At 38.3% G+C, this 16,897-nt stretch overlaps 1 protein-coding gene across 13 annotated transcripts in view; it reads right to left on the reverse strand.

The window, feature by feature from the left end:
* The window catches only part of ATXN1 (ataxin 1), a 516,919-nt gene that overhangs the window by 131,217 nt on the left and 368,805 nt on the right, over positions 1-16,897 (reverse strand). For 3 of the 13 annotated variants that reach the window (XM_072603904.1, XM_072603905.1, XM_072603903.1), the window contains one exon: positions 2,654-2,739. The exons of the other annotated variants lie outside the window; for them this stretch is intronic. The gene's annotated coding sequence lies outside the window, so the exon portion shown is untranslated. The remainder of the gene's footprint in view (positions 1-2,653; positions 2,740-16,897) is intronic. 13 annotated transcript variants of the gene reach the window in all.

The raw sequence follows: 16,897 nt of genomic DNA on the forward strand, positions 1-16,897 counted from the left end.
ATTTACAATATTAAGTACAATCTCTTTTTATAGATGACAAAAGTAAGATTCAGCAAATGACTTGTTATAGTAAATAGCTGGGCTGGGTCTCGAGCCCATGTCTTCTAACTGAAAGTCTGATCTCCCTTCCACTCCCCTTCATTCTTCAAGTTCTAGGCTACCCAATTTCTTGCATAAGAGATAGAAGTCATGGTGAAGGCCTGACGTATTATAAAGAAGTTTCATTTCAATATTGCCAGTGGGGGAAAAAACATTTGATCAATGAGGTGAGTAAAGAGGGAGTAAGCAACAGGGTTACTGTGGGAGTATTTCAAGAGAAGGGAGATGCATAAGCCTGGAAAAAATGTTAAAAGGAAGTCAGACTGAAGGACAATACGGGAAAAATTGTATAAGCCTGCACAAACCAAATAAAGCAACTTTTCAAGCCACTGTCTATACTGGGCTATTAGCTTGGGGGAGAGGATTTCTTTAATGTATTGATGTGCAGGCCTATTCAATGCTATCTGATCACCATAACACTTAATGGTATTTTTTTTTAATAAGTTACCTTCTTGCCAGAGCTTACCTTTGATTAGTTCAAAGTTAATGGAATGTGTGACTGCACTACATTCTTTAGACTATTAATTCTTCCATGCAATTGAATTTTGCTCTTACTAAGGGTCTGCCACAATGGGTTTCAAACTTTTGGGCTAGGTCTTATGGCACAGTATCTCTCTTTGGATGTGAGGACTCATGCATGCATATGACTGCAATTTTAAGTTCTGTAGAACTCATTCATTGCATAGCCTTTGAGAACTATGGGTCTACCACATGAAATACACCGTGATTAATGGCAGTGAAACAAAAATGAAACCGCATCAGCTTTCAATGTGCTTAATTCAATTAGGAAGGGTTGAAGAGTAGATATGATATATGCACAAAACAGTGAGCTCTACTCTAGGGAGGGCTTATGAGAGGCCGTGGAGAAGAGCCACACATGATAGGAAGGAAAGGCTGAGTTGAGTGGTGTGTGCTCTGGAGAGAATATCTATATAGATCACAGATCCACTGATATGAATAGACTGGAATCTGAGGCCCAAAAAGATTAAATAATCTGCCCAAAGTTACAGAGATTGGGAGCCTATCTGGGACTAGAACCCAGGTTTACTAACTTCCATTCTCTTATTCTTTCCACTTGAGGGTGGGGAACCTGCAGTCTTGAGGCCATACATGGCCATCTAGGTCCTCAAGTGCAGCCCTTTGACTGAATCCAAACTTCACAGAACAAATATTCTTGTACTTGAGGACCTAGAGCCACATGTGGCCTCGAGGCTGCAGGTTCCATACTCCTGAAGATGGTATTTATCATAGATATGTTTACACCCAAGTGGGGAGAAAGGATGCCTATGCTGTGGGAAAAGGAAGGGCATGGGAATACTTGTTCAATAAATTTTAAACTCTTCATCTATATAATCTAGAAAATTTAGAAAACAAATGATTTTTCATATAGTTTAGCTCTGTAAATGTAAATGTACTTAATACAATAAATTTGTATTGAAAAATCTTTGTTTTGAAGTCACTGGATCTGAGTTTGAGTCTCACCTCTGATACTTAATAGCTCACATAATTTTCTGAGCCTTGATTTCCTTATATGTAAAATGGATATTTATTTAGTCCCTTCAGTCGTTAGCTCTGGCCGAGATTCCCCTTACAACTGGGAGGTGGAATTTGGGAGGGTGGGAATGATTTTCTTTTTAACTTAATGCTAACTAATACTCTGGGATATAAAAGACAAAAACTGGTGCCATGCCTCAGTCCAAACCATTTTTCCATAGTGTTTTCAAGACCATCTCAGAAGAGAAATGTGTAATATGTTCACCCTTTCAGTATGATGACAGCAAAATTCAACTTCACAGTCCACATCAAGATTTATGGATTGATATCAGCCACTGTCTACAACAAGCACATGGTGGGGCGGGGAATGGATAGGATAGATCATAAGTAAGGAGATTCAATGGCATATTTGCCTACAATGTTCCTAAAGAGAAATAGCTTAGAAAAAGTGTGAGAAAAGGCATCCCTCCTCCATCACACACTGGAAAGGAACATGAGCAAAACATCTGCAAACCTTCTGAAGAAAGAAGGCATTGCTGCTTTAAACTTATGAATAACAAGCCATTTGAGGAGAAACAGGGCTAGATGATGCCTTCGTAAGTGATAGGGCTTCTTATCAACAAAAATAGGGACTGGAGGAGATGAAGGGGAGGTGGAAAGGGGGACAGAGGGATGGAGCCAATCAGGCAAATGGAATGAAAAATTGCCATTTGGGACCGTATGGAAGAGCTGCTGGTAAGCTACCCTGGCCAAAGGAAAATGTTGATTTGACCAGTTTTCTGAGAGAAACAGACAGTCCTTATGCAAGCAGATGGGTGACAAATCTCTGGGAGAAGGCTGTGTTGTTCATGTGTGAAATACTCCAAGCCAAAGAGTAAGAAAGCCAAGCCATGTATGTAAGCAGAAACCACCTGGCCTGTATGGGGGTGGGGAGTGGGGGTGGGGAGAGTGACAGGATACCCTTAGCAAATCCTCTTGTTTAAAATACCAGCTTCATTAATTAAGTTAAGCCTCTATTTAGGCATGCTCTTTCCCCTCCCCTTTCCCTTGTCTTTCTTACCTCCTCCCTCCACTGCAACCATCCACACACTCAGCCCTCTTTCCACTCTCAGCTCTTCTTGTCTTATGGGTCTATACAATGAAATCCTGGAGGTAGGGAGAGGAGGGAGAACATGATTGAGGGTGTAGTAGACAGAGAATCTCATGGCAAAAACAAATCAATAACAACAAAAATAAAAAACCCAGAAACTAAAACAAGACCAGGTTTAAAAACAAAAATGGTAAAAAACAAGCTGATTTCTCTAACTGTATTATTATTATTTTTTAAATAGGGGAGACCCAGCAGGAAAGATTTCTCCGGCAGTCAGTAATTCAGGGGTGGGGAACCTGTGACCTCGAGGCCATATGTGACCCTCTAGGTCCTCAAGTGTGGCCACAGGTTCCCATGCCGAGTCTAGTCCTAAAAGGAGAAATTAAGAATGCCTCCTTGTGGAAGGGGATAAAGCCATCCCTCCTTTCTAGTCCCAAAGCAGCATGAAGTATAGGCATCTGCCAGTCTCATTGTGCTTCTGTTTTATCTTATCTAGCTAGATATGTGGGGATAAACTATTCCATTCTCTAAAATGCAGATTGAACCGGGAGGTGTTCTACTCTAAAATCAAGGTGAAGCAAATGCAGTGAGTCCCATTCTAGAAACTTTGAGAAAAGGTTAATCTCATTTCAGGGTATTCCCATTGTATCCTATACTTTTTCTGTAAAAGCTGAAAGATCTTAATTAGTACATCAAAGATCACATCTTCAAAAGGATCTCAACATTCCCCCACCCCCCCACCCCCCACCCCGCTCAGTGTTCTGGGCACTCAATATAATGGCATGCCCTAAACACTCACATGGGAGCCCTTGAGCTAGACACATAAGCTCATTCACCTTCTATACATTACTAAGACTGTTGGCATATGCTGGTCTAAAGCTTCAATTGCATTAAATTCTATACCCCAAACAGAAAGCTAAATGAAGGCCACTTTTGAAAACAGATTCCACAGGACTCTTATGACTGCTTCGAAATGTTCTGATTCTTCATGAGTCTTCAAAGATATTAGTTTCAATGACTTGGCTTTTTTGGGGGGGGAGGAGAAAGGGAAGAAACCTCCATACCTTTCCTATTTTTAGTCATCTTTAAACCAGAACATTTGCATACAGTTTGGATCCTAGATATCAGAAGGACTGTCTGTCTTCCCAGGAACCCTATATTTGAACTCCGAGTCCATTGAAGAAGCTTTATTTAAGCACCTACTATACACCAGGCAGCTAGCTAAGTGCTGGGGATATAAAGACCTACCAAAACCCTCGAACCACAATAACAATAACCATCAGCCCCTGCTCTCAAGGAATTCAGTCTAAAGGACTCCAGGGGACTCGTTTTCTGTGGAACATTTTCTGTAAAGGAATTTCCTTGAGTTCTTTGGAATTCCTTTTCCTTTTTGTCTGGAGAGACCTTGAACCTGCTGACCTTCTGACCTTGAAGGCACAAACCAAGTTCATTTGTTCCAACAGGCCCTTGCTTGGACACTTAGCATGAACCATAGTCAAATAATTCAATTTTGCACATTTTCTCCCAAATGATCCACACAGTAAGCATTGATATATTTAGTTAGTCAAGGCAGATGACAGATACTGGTAATGAGGCACAAGGAAAGGACAAGAAAAAAGGAACAAGAGCCTACTCTGAGAAAGGCATTCTACTGAGTACTTAAGAAATATTATCTTCCACCATCCTCACAACAATCCTGGGGGGAGAGTGCTATCATTACCCCCATTTTACAGATGAGGAAATGGAGTCCCACAGAAGTTAAATGACTCGCCTAGGGTCACACAGCTGGAAAGTGTCTGAGTCTGGCTTCTGACTGTAGGCCCACCGCTCTATCCCCTGTGCCACCCATCATTAACTTTCTCTAGGTCACACAGCCAGTTAATGCCAGAAATAGAATTAGTTCTTTAAGCAAAGGACAGAGATAAGAACTAGATCTGTGACTTCATTGGTATTGGGGATTTCCAGGAAAGGAAACTCCCTCTCTCAAAGCAGATGGGCACCTTCTCTGCAACTTGGTCTCTTGGCTGCCCAAAGAATACAGAAACTAAATGATTTGTTCAGGGTCACACAAGCCCTCCTGACTCCAAGGCCATCATCTCTCATGCTGCCCCTGACAGTGAATGACTCCAAAGAAAGGGCTCTTCATATCATAAAATCCTTAGTATTAGGAAAAGTTAGAAAGTGGCAAAGAACAAAGTAGGAAATCAATTCACTTACAGGGAGTGGCACTTTGTGTATGTGTAACTATAGTTGTCTGTAAAGAAATGGAATAAAAATGCAAAAGTTGTATATTTAAAAAAAATATTTTTAGGCACATTATATTCAACAGTCCCCTTGTTACACAGAGGTGGCAGCGTGAGTCGATTTTGTAGTGAAAAGCTTCATCTACCCGTTGTTATATTTCAAGAAATGAGTCACCAACACCATACATTTCTGTACAGTTTTCCACATAAGATGAACCACCAAAATGAGGCTATATACTTTGTATACACACACACACACACACACACACACATTCACACACACACAGAACAAGAAGACAATGAGGGGGAAAAAAACAAAAATAAAGCATCCCACCACTACCACCGATTAATACCAGAGAAGCCCATGCAACATAAAGCTGACAGTTATTATGTATAATTAGCACAAGGCAAGTTTCTGTATACACACCATCTCCAGACATGTTTTCGAAACAAGGGCTTTGCCTTTTACCACTAATAATTTGTCTTGTTGTATGCTGTTACTTACACAGATGTTCACATAATTTTGTGCATATGTCCAAGTCAAAGGAGGGTTTCTTTATCCCTCCCCATCCCCACTCCCACCACTACCCTTCCTTTTTTTCGGGGAGGTGAGGGGTGGGGAGAGAGGGCAACCGTCTGTTGTAGGAACCATCCAAGAAAAAGCTACTTTTATCAGTTACATACAATAGTGGTCATGACAGAGGCGAGTGGGCATGGTTTTTGGTAATGAGATCCCTACCCCATATGAAATTATCTCCAGCCTTTCCCCAAGCAAGTAATTCCTGTGGGATTCAAGAGTATTAAGCACGTTCCAGGTCCACAGTGTTCACAGGGATAACACATTAACAGAAGTCTCTCTAAAAAGGGTTTGAATATTTATAGAAGGATAAAAGGGAATGGGGGAGCACAGAATGTGAATACACTTGAGGGTTTTTTTTCCTTTTTTTCTTCCCCTTTTTGGCAGCCTTCTCATCCGAAAGCAGTAGAGTTTGCTCCCATTTCCGTGAACTTAGTCAGCATAGTGCAGTATGCACATATACGGTATTCAGAGATCAAGCGAGCAGCTCGGTCTAAATACATGGTAAGGAGGGGGTGGGGGCGGCAATCACAGTGAAGATGTGAAACTCAGACATACTGGGTTTTTACAATAGAAAAATGCAACTTTGGCTGAAAGTGGGGGGAGTAAATTTTTAAAATATCTTTGCTTTTATTGAGATGCCACCAATTGGGAGAACATTCTGCTCAGGGGGATGTCTGCCAAGGACTTCTAATTCAGCTTGTTCCACTCATTTTATTTTTAAACCAAAGTGAAGAATTTTATTCCTGGAATGAAACAGGATTGGTGTGGGCAAAAGACGGGTAAATTTACTTCAGAGGTGTTTTATAACTACTTGGGGAGAAAATCCTCCAAAATGCATCCAGAATATTTAAGAAAGGTATTTAATTATTTCCTCTCAATTATTATGTTCTTGAAATCCCTTCTTCTTTTAAGGAAAATAAAGGGAAGAGAGATGACTTTGTAGAGAATAAGGAATTCAGGAGAACACATATGTGTATGCACATACAGAGACACAGACAGACAGACAAACAGACACACACACACACACACACACACACACACACACACACACACACACATACGATCTGGATTCCAGCAATCTCAGGAATGAAATAACAGTGGGCCTTTTGTGATATCAAGCAGCCAGAACGTTGGGCATTTGTCACTCTAGCTGGCTGGTTACTTAAAGAAGGCAATTTCTTAGCTTAGTCTCTTAGTGGGATTGGGACAATGAAAAATGCCGTGAGGTACTAGGAAGTGATATAGAGAATGGGGAGATAAGGAGAGGGACTGATTTTGGAATACTACAATTGCTAGACTCACTCTGATAATGTGTAAGATTTATAGAACACCATTCCATCCCCTCAGTCCTTTCCTCTCACCTTCTTTCAATGTATTTACTTTAAAAATCGATTTCCTCTGTCACTATTTATTGCTGCATTTTGCACAGTGGTTCTGAGAACCCTAGTGGAAAATCATAATGTTATACTTGTTAAATTGACCCTTCAGGGCCCTACCACTAGAACATGCTTCATCCACAGAGGTAGAATGCAAGTCTGCCAGGCTCATGCTGGGAATATCATCACCCAATCTACAAGAATATGCAAATCTGCCTGTTCTGTAGCTCATTTGCATAGTTTTTCATTGGTTTTGTATAACCTCTATACTGAATGTCAATTTGCTTTACTATCCTGAAGCTTATTAGCAGTATGAGATGTTTACAGCTCTTAAAGCAAACAGGTTTAATAGTTAAAGAATTAAAAGATATAATTAAAAGGCATCTGGGAAAGAAAAAAACAGGCTTTTTTGTGATGCACAAAGCATGCAGATTTCATTGGTCATAGAAATATAATTTCCATGTTAGGAAGATGTAGAGGTCTCATACACGCATGTGCCTACACACATATGCCACAAAATTTTCTTAACCTATTTTTTACCATATTCTAGAAAATTGGAAAGGTTTGCTTGGAAAATACAGAGGGCCTGAACCTAGTCACTGAGTACACATTTTACTCACAACGACATCTGAATGGATGCCTGCCAGCGTCTGGGCTGACATTCAAACATGCTGAGTGCCTACGGATTCCAAGTTCATAATAATAATGATGATAATAATTTAAAAAACCTTCTCAATCATTTCTAAGACAGTATAAGTTTTTTTCAGCCAGGCTTGGAGGGAGTGAATGTAAAAAAAAAAAATTCTGTTACAGAAATGCGCATGGGGAGCTCGGGACTATGTGTTACTTGGCTTTATCTGGAGTGTCAATGAGTATAATGGGTTTGTACCAAAGCATTTTTCCCATGTCCTGTGGGCCAGGAACTGGGTGAGAAAGGCCAGAGGAATCCTTTTAAGGCCATAAACTCTGACAAAACAATCCTCTGAAATATGGGAGACTAAATATCTGAGTGGATAAAACTCCAAGGAATGTAGATTTTCTAGCTCTTTCACTAGATAATAGTCACCTAGAGAATGGAAAGGCACCCCACCCCTTGGTAAACTTTATTAATTCAGCAACAAGAAAAAGGGCAAGATAAGGAACCAAAAAACCTACATAGGAATCCTGGCTCTGATATCTTATACCTGTGTGCCCTTAGCCATCACTTTGCTTCTCCTCTGTAGGGCTAATTTGCCTGATCTATAAAATAAGGGAATTGGGAGATTGCTAAATTTCTTAAATTAGATGATTGCTAAGTTTACTTTTGGCTTTGAACTGATGAACCTAGAATCCCATAAAGATCTATGTTATGATACATTTGGCAGTCCATACAATCAAGTATGTCTCCAAGGACAGTCTTACTGAATGAAGGTGGCTGATGCATGATCTTTTTTTTATTCTATATACAGCGTGTTTTGTATCTATTTGTTTACATGTTATATCCCCCCATTAAACTGTGAATTCCTTGAGGGTAAAGGACTGGTTTTTGCCTCTTTTTGTATCCCTAGTGCTTAGCACAATTGCCTGGCACATCTGTAGGTGCTTAATAAATGTTTATTTTTTTGATTGATTTAATTTTTACACAGATGATGAGAGAAACTGAGATTCTGCACCAAATCACCTGAATGCTGAATCAAATTTTAGAGTTGTTGGCTCTTAGAAAACACACAGAAACATGAAGACACACACACATCCTTCTCAATCTAGTATTCATGAACTTGTTTTTTAAAAAATATTTTGATTAATTGTACTTCCACATAATTAGTCTCCTTTGTAATCCCATGTATTTTGTTTTATACATTTTAAAACTTTTATTCTGAGGAGTCCACATGTTTTATTAGATTGTCAAAGGGGTTTATGCCACAAAAAAAGATTAAGAACTTCTGTTCTAAAGAAACAAAGAAAAATAAAACCCATTACCACAAAAACCTTTGCTCCTGATTATGTGTCTCACTGTCTGGGAGTACACAGGTGAAGATGATGTAAAGGCACATACATTTAGGTCTAGAGGCTCATTCATGTCTTGATAGCACTCAGCTGTGGGGAGCCTTACCCTCAAACACAATTTATCTTGTTTTTAAATTCTTTTCCTGTGTCCAACTGTGATAGATAGCCAGATGAAACAAACTGCTTCGACCTATAGAGACAGAACTAAAGGAAGAGGAGGTATTTCAAAGAACAGTGGGAGAGGTGGTGGTGATGACAGAGTGATAACCTGACTCTGATGTGGCCCTTACATGTGACCTCCTCCATCCAGGTCAGAATCTGAACCTTGGGATCAACCTGTGAATTGTCTGAGAGGTTAGGTGAGTCTGTAACCTGTTCTCTTTCGGTTTTTCTCGCATATAAAGAAGAGGTCATCATGCCTCATCTAACTGGACTATTCTGTATAAAAATGAAAAGTTTTAAAAAGTATTCCTACCCCTGTATACCAAATATTATTTCATGTATTATATTATGAAATATTACTATATTGTACCATATACTGAAGTATTCACTCACAACTGAATTAGGCTGAGACAGATCAAACTCCAAATTAATTTATCAATCTCTTGTCATCAACTACACTTTCCAAAATGTATGTATTTGTAGGTTTATCTCTTTTCATGTATAGAAACCTGAAAGTCTACACCCAAATAAACAGTGAAGTCTTGATGACTAGGGAAGCCTTTCAAAGGCTTGCTACTGCTTCCTCTTCTTATTGCCCATCTTTTAGCCATTTCAGCATTTTCTTCAGGATCATGGAGAGTAGATGAAACTCCAAACATCTGAACTATTTCATTAATAACAATGATTCCTCATATTTATACAATGCTTCATACTGCCTAAAATATTTTTGTAAATTTGATCTCACTTTAGTCTCCTAGTAACCTTATAAGAGGTTAAAGGAAGGCAAAACTAGTTTCCCCATTTTGTGGCCATGCACAGAAGTCAGAGAGGTTACAGTTCCAGAGTCACTGACAGGCTGATATTAGAACCCAGGTCTTCTGCCTTTTGGTTTGGATATGATTCCCTACTGTGCAATGATGCACAGCATGCTGTTCTGGTTATTGTCTTGTCCCATTGTTCGTGGTCCCGTTTGGGGTTTTCTTGGCAAAGATACTGGAGTAGTTTACCGTTTTCTTCTCCAGCCCATTTTAAAGATGAGGAAACTGAAGCAAACAGGGTTAAATGACTTGCCCAGGGTCATCAGATAGTAAGAGTCTGAGGTCAAATCTGAACTCAGGTCTTCCTGACTTTAGGCCTACTCTCTGTCCACTGTGCCACCTTTCTGCATGTCAAATGCACAGTACGGTCTGCATCTATTTTGAGGTTTAATGAGTCTCTTTCCTCAACATCAGTCTATTAGCTGCCACTTGTCACTCCTATCATTATACCATTCTCTCTCAACTTCTTAACCCCATTTCTTATTTGCTTCTTGTAATCTGCTGGGAAATTTGGAAAACAAACTTGTTAAGAATTAGATTTTTAAATAGCCAGTAAAGCTCTGGATACACAGTGACTGGCCAAGATTCAATGCACAAGTTTGTGATAGTTCTTTGGGTCTTCAGAAGCCTTTTAAACTTACTATCATGTTTGGAACTTCTGTTCTGCAGAGCTGAAGCTGTCTTAAGTCTGATCTCCAAATAGCAGAGTACTTTTGTACAGTGATTTAGATGTGTGCTCCCATAAAAAAATATACTGTGTCAGTGTGGCACAATGAAAGGACAGCTGGCCTCAAAGCCAGCAACACCTAGACCTGCTTTTGACATACATTGGGGGTGGTGGATAAAGAGGTGCATTAATGCCCTGTTGGTGGCGTGGTGAACTGGTCTAGCCATTTTGAGAAGCTACTTGGAACTATGTCCCTAAAATTATTAAATTCTGCATATTTAAATACTACTACTAGCCTATACTCTAAAGAGATTGAAAAAAGAGGGAAAGGAACCATATGTATAAAAATATGTATAACAGCTCTTTTAATGATGCCAAAGAACTGGAAACTGAAGGACTGCCCATCCACTGGGGAAAAGCTGAATAAGTCATGGCCTATGAATGTGATGGAATACCATTGTGCTATAAGAAATGATGAAGAGGATGGTTTCAGGAAGAGCTAGGAGAACCTACATGAATAGATGCTGAGAGAGGTGGGCAGAACCAGGAAAACAGTGATGCAATAACAAAAATGTTATAAAGACAAATAATTTTGAAAGACTAAGAGACTCAGATACATCTAAGGACCAACCATAATTCCATAGGACTCACTGAAATAGCACACTACCCACAATACTATCATACATACATCCATATTTTATAGAGATGTATATAATATAATATAAATGCCTCAGTATGTACTGCTTCCATCACCTCTCTACATAGTCCATTATTATATACCTATATTTCTATGTACAGACACACTATACATGTGTGTGTTTACATTTGTGTATGTACATATAGAGTGTTGAGTTAACTGCACTGATTTTCTTGGCCATCTGTTTACATACCTCCTTTGGGCTGGGAATAAAGAGTTGTGTTATGACACTTATGGAAACAGTAAACTTGGGAAATGCGAATCAGTGGAGTGTTTGTATATATACATATATATTGCATGCACACAACATATACATACACACATATGCTAAGACCAATGCAGGAATTTGTTTTGCTGGACTACATATGTTTCCTGTGTTTTATATATTTATTTCTTTGTTTTCTCAATGACAGTGGAGGAGAAGGAGGAATAGAATGCTGACCTGAAAATAAAATTGAATTAAAAATATAAAAAGAAAAGAAAAAATAGTCAATACTAAAAAAAGACATATTGACTGTGCAATCCTAGCCAAAGCACTTCTCAGTGATGTAGGCAGCTCTCTAAAACCCTAAATTTCAAAGGGTGGTGCCAACTTGCATTGCCAGGGTGTTTCATCATCCCCAAGTTAAGGATATCTTAGACACCATCTCTATCCTATTTTCCACTACAGAGTGGAGATGAAGCAAATTGCCAAATGTCCACTGTCCCAAAACATACTCCCTATAGAAGCATACTGGGTATTTGTGAAGATTGTGGTTTAGTCTGAATAAAACCAAGGTAAGATGAGAGTGAGGCAGCTTCCTAACACTTGGGCTAGCACTGTTAGTGAAGGATAAGTACCACAGTGATTCCTAGGTGGTTTATGAGGAATGAAAGGATGACCTTGGCAATTGTGATGATGGATTTCCTAGCTTTGGTCCAAGGATGTCAGGCTCTTAGACCTCGAGCGCAATTTGGTGTACAGTGTTTTCTTGCTGAAATGATGCTTTTGGGGTGGAAATTGGGAGGGTTAGAGGGTATCACCTGTAGACCACACACCAGGGACAAAGTGCGCAGTTTTGTGAAGTAAGTGGCCATCCAGAGAATGGGGGAAAAATCATTCAGCTGTGCCATATAGATAGGGAGGTAGAGTGGGATGGAAAGAACTCTATGGAAAGAGTCTTTATGAATTAAAAGCCATGGGTTCAGATCTCACCTCTGATACTTAACTCTACGTGACTTTGTGCAAGTTGGCTTCCCAGGACCTTAGTTTCTCAGCTATAAAAATGAGAAGTTTGGCCTAGATGGCCTCAGATCTATGATCCTATGATGATAGTTGAGGATGACAATTATCACTCTCATTTATTGGATTTGTGTCCTTGGGCAAGTCTCTAGGAATCTCAATTTTCTCAGCTGTAAAATGGGGGTATACAATTTACTCAAATAAAAATTTACTTAAGATTGTTTTATGATACCTGGTCTACAAAATCTGGTAGTCCTGAGATGCTTCTTGATGTCTATTCTAATTTGATAGGGTTCATTTAAAATTGTTGGTCACTCCCCTTATGATACTATAAGAATATAATTCTTATTTCACTTCTGTGGGACTTAACTCTTTAACTCCTAAAGATAAAAAGTAATTTAGAGTTCCTTGGAATCTTAGTATTCCAACGTATGGTTGTTTGTCCTTCATTTGGAAGACGATGAGAGACATACAGGGTGATGTCTTGACTTGAGGTAAATTGGATTTAAGTGAGGCAGAACTGCATCGTCATCACCCTCACTCTCTCTTTCAGAGTCTTCAAAGTCCAGTGACAAGACAAAAAGTCAAGACAACTGATAATGGTCAAGTTTCAAGGGTTCTGCATGCCTGCTTCAGCCACCTTCATGACAGTTGAAACAAACTGTTCTCATCTGCCCATTCCACTGGGGGACGTCTTCACATGCTTAGGGTAGAGATATTCCCCGACTCACCAACAGGTTTGAGGCTTGTCAGTTACTCTCAACTTGGTTGAACCCCTTTGCCAAGACAGTTTTACTGGATTGTGGTCGCTGTTCATGATGCAGTTTATGGAGCCACAAGTAAGAGTTGGGTGAAGCTGGAACACCAAAGATGAATGAGCAGCCCTGAAAAGCTTTAACACCAGTGGTGCTAGTCCTCCCTGAATACCCTAATGTATTGCATGATGAAAAAAATGTCCAGCAGCTTAATCTAAGTTCAATAAAATAGATTATGAAAGTTCTTTCTTTTAATATATAAATCTTTAAGTCAAGTATGTGCTCACCACAGGTCTCATGGTCTAGCTGGGTCAAGTATGTCAATTAAGTAGGACACTACAATGTATTTAATTTCCTGGGAACCATTTGTTGCTAGGTAATATGAGAGGTGAAGTAATATACTATTGGACATGATGAGGGAAGTGAGAAACAAAACTGAAACACGTCTGATGACTCCTGGAAGCACATTTCTTGTTATTACAGGAGTTTCATTAATCCAGACTCCACTGACTTGAATTTCTCAAAGTTTACCTTTGCAACAAGTACCATAGCCTATTCAATTTCCCCAGTCCAAAGGAGGTATATAAATACATGGCAGAGGAGATCAATGCACTCAACTCATCAACAGCTATCTGAGAATGAACTAAATATAGAGGTTCCATTTGTAATGCGGCAAGAACCTCTCAACTAAGACATCATGCAACACAATACTGAGTGACTGGGATGAAAAAGATAAAATGGCCGGTATAAAACTGGAATATATTGGAAAATATTGGAAAATAAAGTTCAGGATCAAGGAATGAAACATGCCAAAAGCTTTTTTTGAATTCTTCAGAAGCCTCTAGCATGCATGTCATCATCTTCAAAAACAGTACCAAAAGAGGAAGTTTTCAAAAAAGGCAATGAAAAACATGATAATAATCATCTAACACTCAACACCATTAAGAATTGAAGGGTTGAAAACTGAAACAACTTTGAGGTACTACACTGCATTCATTCATTGGCAATAATGAAAAGCAAAAAAAAAAAGATTCAGTGCTGGGCTGGTGGGAGGCAGAGATGTGTTGTGGAGAAATATTTATAACTTCATTTTTCGTAGAATGTTGTAGTTTTTAATGGTAATTTGTCACTACACTCAGATAAATAAAAATAATCATACCCTTTGACCTGGTAATTCTATTAATGGTAACATATACTGAAAATGTTATAAAAATAATAACATAAAAGATTTATCTATACAGAGTTATGCATAGCAGCATCAATTGTAATTGTAAAAAGTTGGAGGCAACTGAAATGCCCAACATGATGAGAATAGTTGAATTATAGCACATTAATATAATAGAATACCATAATGCAATTAAAATGCAAAGTATGAGGAATACAAGGAAATCTGGGGGGGAAACTTTAAATAATGAAAAGTGAACAATGAAAACTTGAAGAGTAAAGTATCTCAATAAGCACATCCATCAGAATGAAAGGACAAAAAAATAAATCCTGATGGGACACTGGAGGAATAATTGAAGAATTATGATATCTCATGTATTTAGATGAATCAATTTGAATATAAATTGTTATTAAGCAAGTTTTAAATAATTCTATTGATGTCAATATTAAGATTTTAATAAACCATTTAATTAAAAAAGTGAGCTGGAAGATGAATGTGAAAAAAACAAAAAAAAAGAAAAAGAAAATTAAGTATATCCTAACAAAATAAATCATTACTTACAAACAGAAGACTCATTTCAGAATCAGCTGACTGGGTGATCATCTAGTCTGATTATCCACTGACTACAGATGAGACCAAAATGAATACTAAATCAGAAGTATATTGGTGAGAAGACACTGTGTGTGATTAGAATAGCACCAACTCATCCTATTTAAACCATCCACCAACTCTGAAAAAAATGAAAAATGAATAAGAGTATAGACATTGAACCTATCACTGTTTTTAAGAGAAGTTGAATTGTTGCAAAAGTCAACACAGGAAGGTGAAAGGAGTCAGAAACAACCTCAACACTAACACTAATTTCCTTTAGCAAGATACAGCAGACAAAAATAACACTGGTTTATAACACAAACAGTTCTAATACATGAATGAAGAAGACGTGGAAGAGAGGAAGAGCAGGAAGATGGAAGAAGATGAGCTATTATCTCCTTTCAATATGCTGAAAAGCCATTGAGAAAATGAGCCTTGCAGAGAGCTTACTATATGACCCAGCTAAACAAAATCATCTCCAAAATATCCATAGAGTAGGAAGACAACACAAACATTAGTTAGTGACCTATTTTTATTGGTCCTGAGAATAGAAGCACCACATCTGGACTCAATCATTGTCTTATGGACACCACTGCTTCAGTACCTGACATACTACTTGAAAGAGTGGCAACTGGCAATTAAATTGAGAAAAGCAGTTGAATCCAACAAAATGCTTCTAGAAGAAATCTGACAGAAGGTAAGGAGATATTTTTATAGTTTGGGAGTAATTTTCAATACAGCTCAAAATATCCCAAAAGGATGGAAAGATCACAAGCAACTAAGAAGATGGTAAGAACTTCCATACCATGCAAGTACTTTCTCAGTTCTTGAAAACACCAAGAAAATATATATGTCAAAGGGGGTTTCTTAATGAATGAGATATGAATATGAGAAGGTAATAGGTAGAAAATGAATATGAGAAGGTAATAGGTAGCCTTTCACAGAGGATTTTCAACATCCTTACTGTCATAAAAGTAGTTGAGAGGTGAACTGAATGGAATATTCTATATTTTAAAAAATAGTTTTAGAAAAATTTATGGGAGAACAAAATACAGATTAGAACACTCTCTTCAGACAAGATTTTCCCCCAAGTATGCCTTGATATTATAAAGGACTCTATGAGGGAAACATTTGACTTCTGTACTTCAAGAAACCATGATTCTGCTGGATGCAATCCTTCTACAATATAAAAAGCAGTCTCTGGGGCCACTTTGTCATGAGTCTCTCAGAGTTCATTCAAAGCCTTGATATAACTTTCCAGAGCTTGTGTTCCACTGAGATGGTCTTCAAGTACCCAGAATTGTCTACACTCCATGATAAGGCATCAGTAATGACTTGAGTGATGACAGGTGAGAGATAAAATTTGTTCAAGAATTTGCAAGTATTGACATCAAGTGAGGTGAAATCAACGAAGATATATAATACATCAAAGTGCTTACAATCACTATGGAAGCTATCATGAAAGTCAGTAAGAGAAAGGCTCCCTAAGTTTTCTGAATGCCATTATCCTCATCACACCAAATTCCAGCACACTCTAAAGCATGCTCAGCACAATCCACATCAGTATGAAAGATCATCCACACTGGAAAAATACAATGAATGAAAAACACAGTGTTCCTGCTATGGCATGCATCCAAATATATAGCCTATTAAATTAGTCCACCAAAATGTATATCTTGGGCTTAAGATCAACACGACTAACTTAAATTCCAGAGGACTAACTATAAAATATGTCACCCTCCACCTGAAAGAGAGGTAATTGATTTAAGATGCAAAATGGGACAGACATTTTTGAACACGGCCAATGTGGGAATTTATTTTTCTTGACTATGCATATTTGTTAAATGTTTTTTTTCAATAAGCAGAGGTGAAAGAAAAATAAAAATGATGTTTGTTAATTTAAAAAGTAAAAAGAAAATAAGGGGGATCTTAAAATGTGTATGGCCAGGGTT

This window comes from Notamacropus eugenii, chromosome 4 (genome assembly GCF_028372415.1).
Source record: "Notamacropus eugenii isolate mMacEug1 chromosome 4, mMacEug1.pri_v2, whole genome shotgun sequence".
Classification (NCBI taxonomy): Eukaryota; Metazoa; Chordata; class Mammalia; order Diprotodontia; family Macropodidae; genus Notamacropus; species Notamacropus eugenii.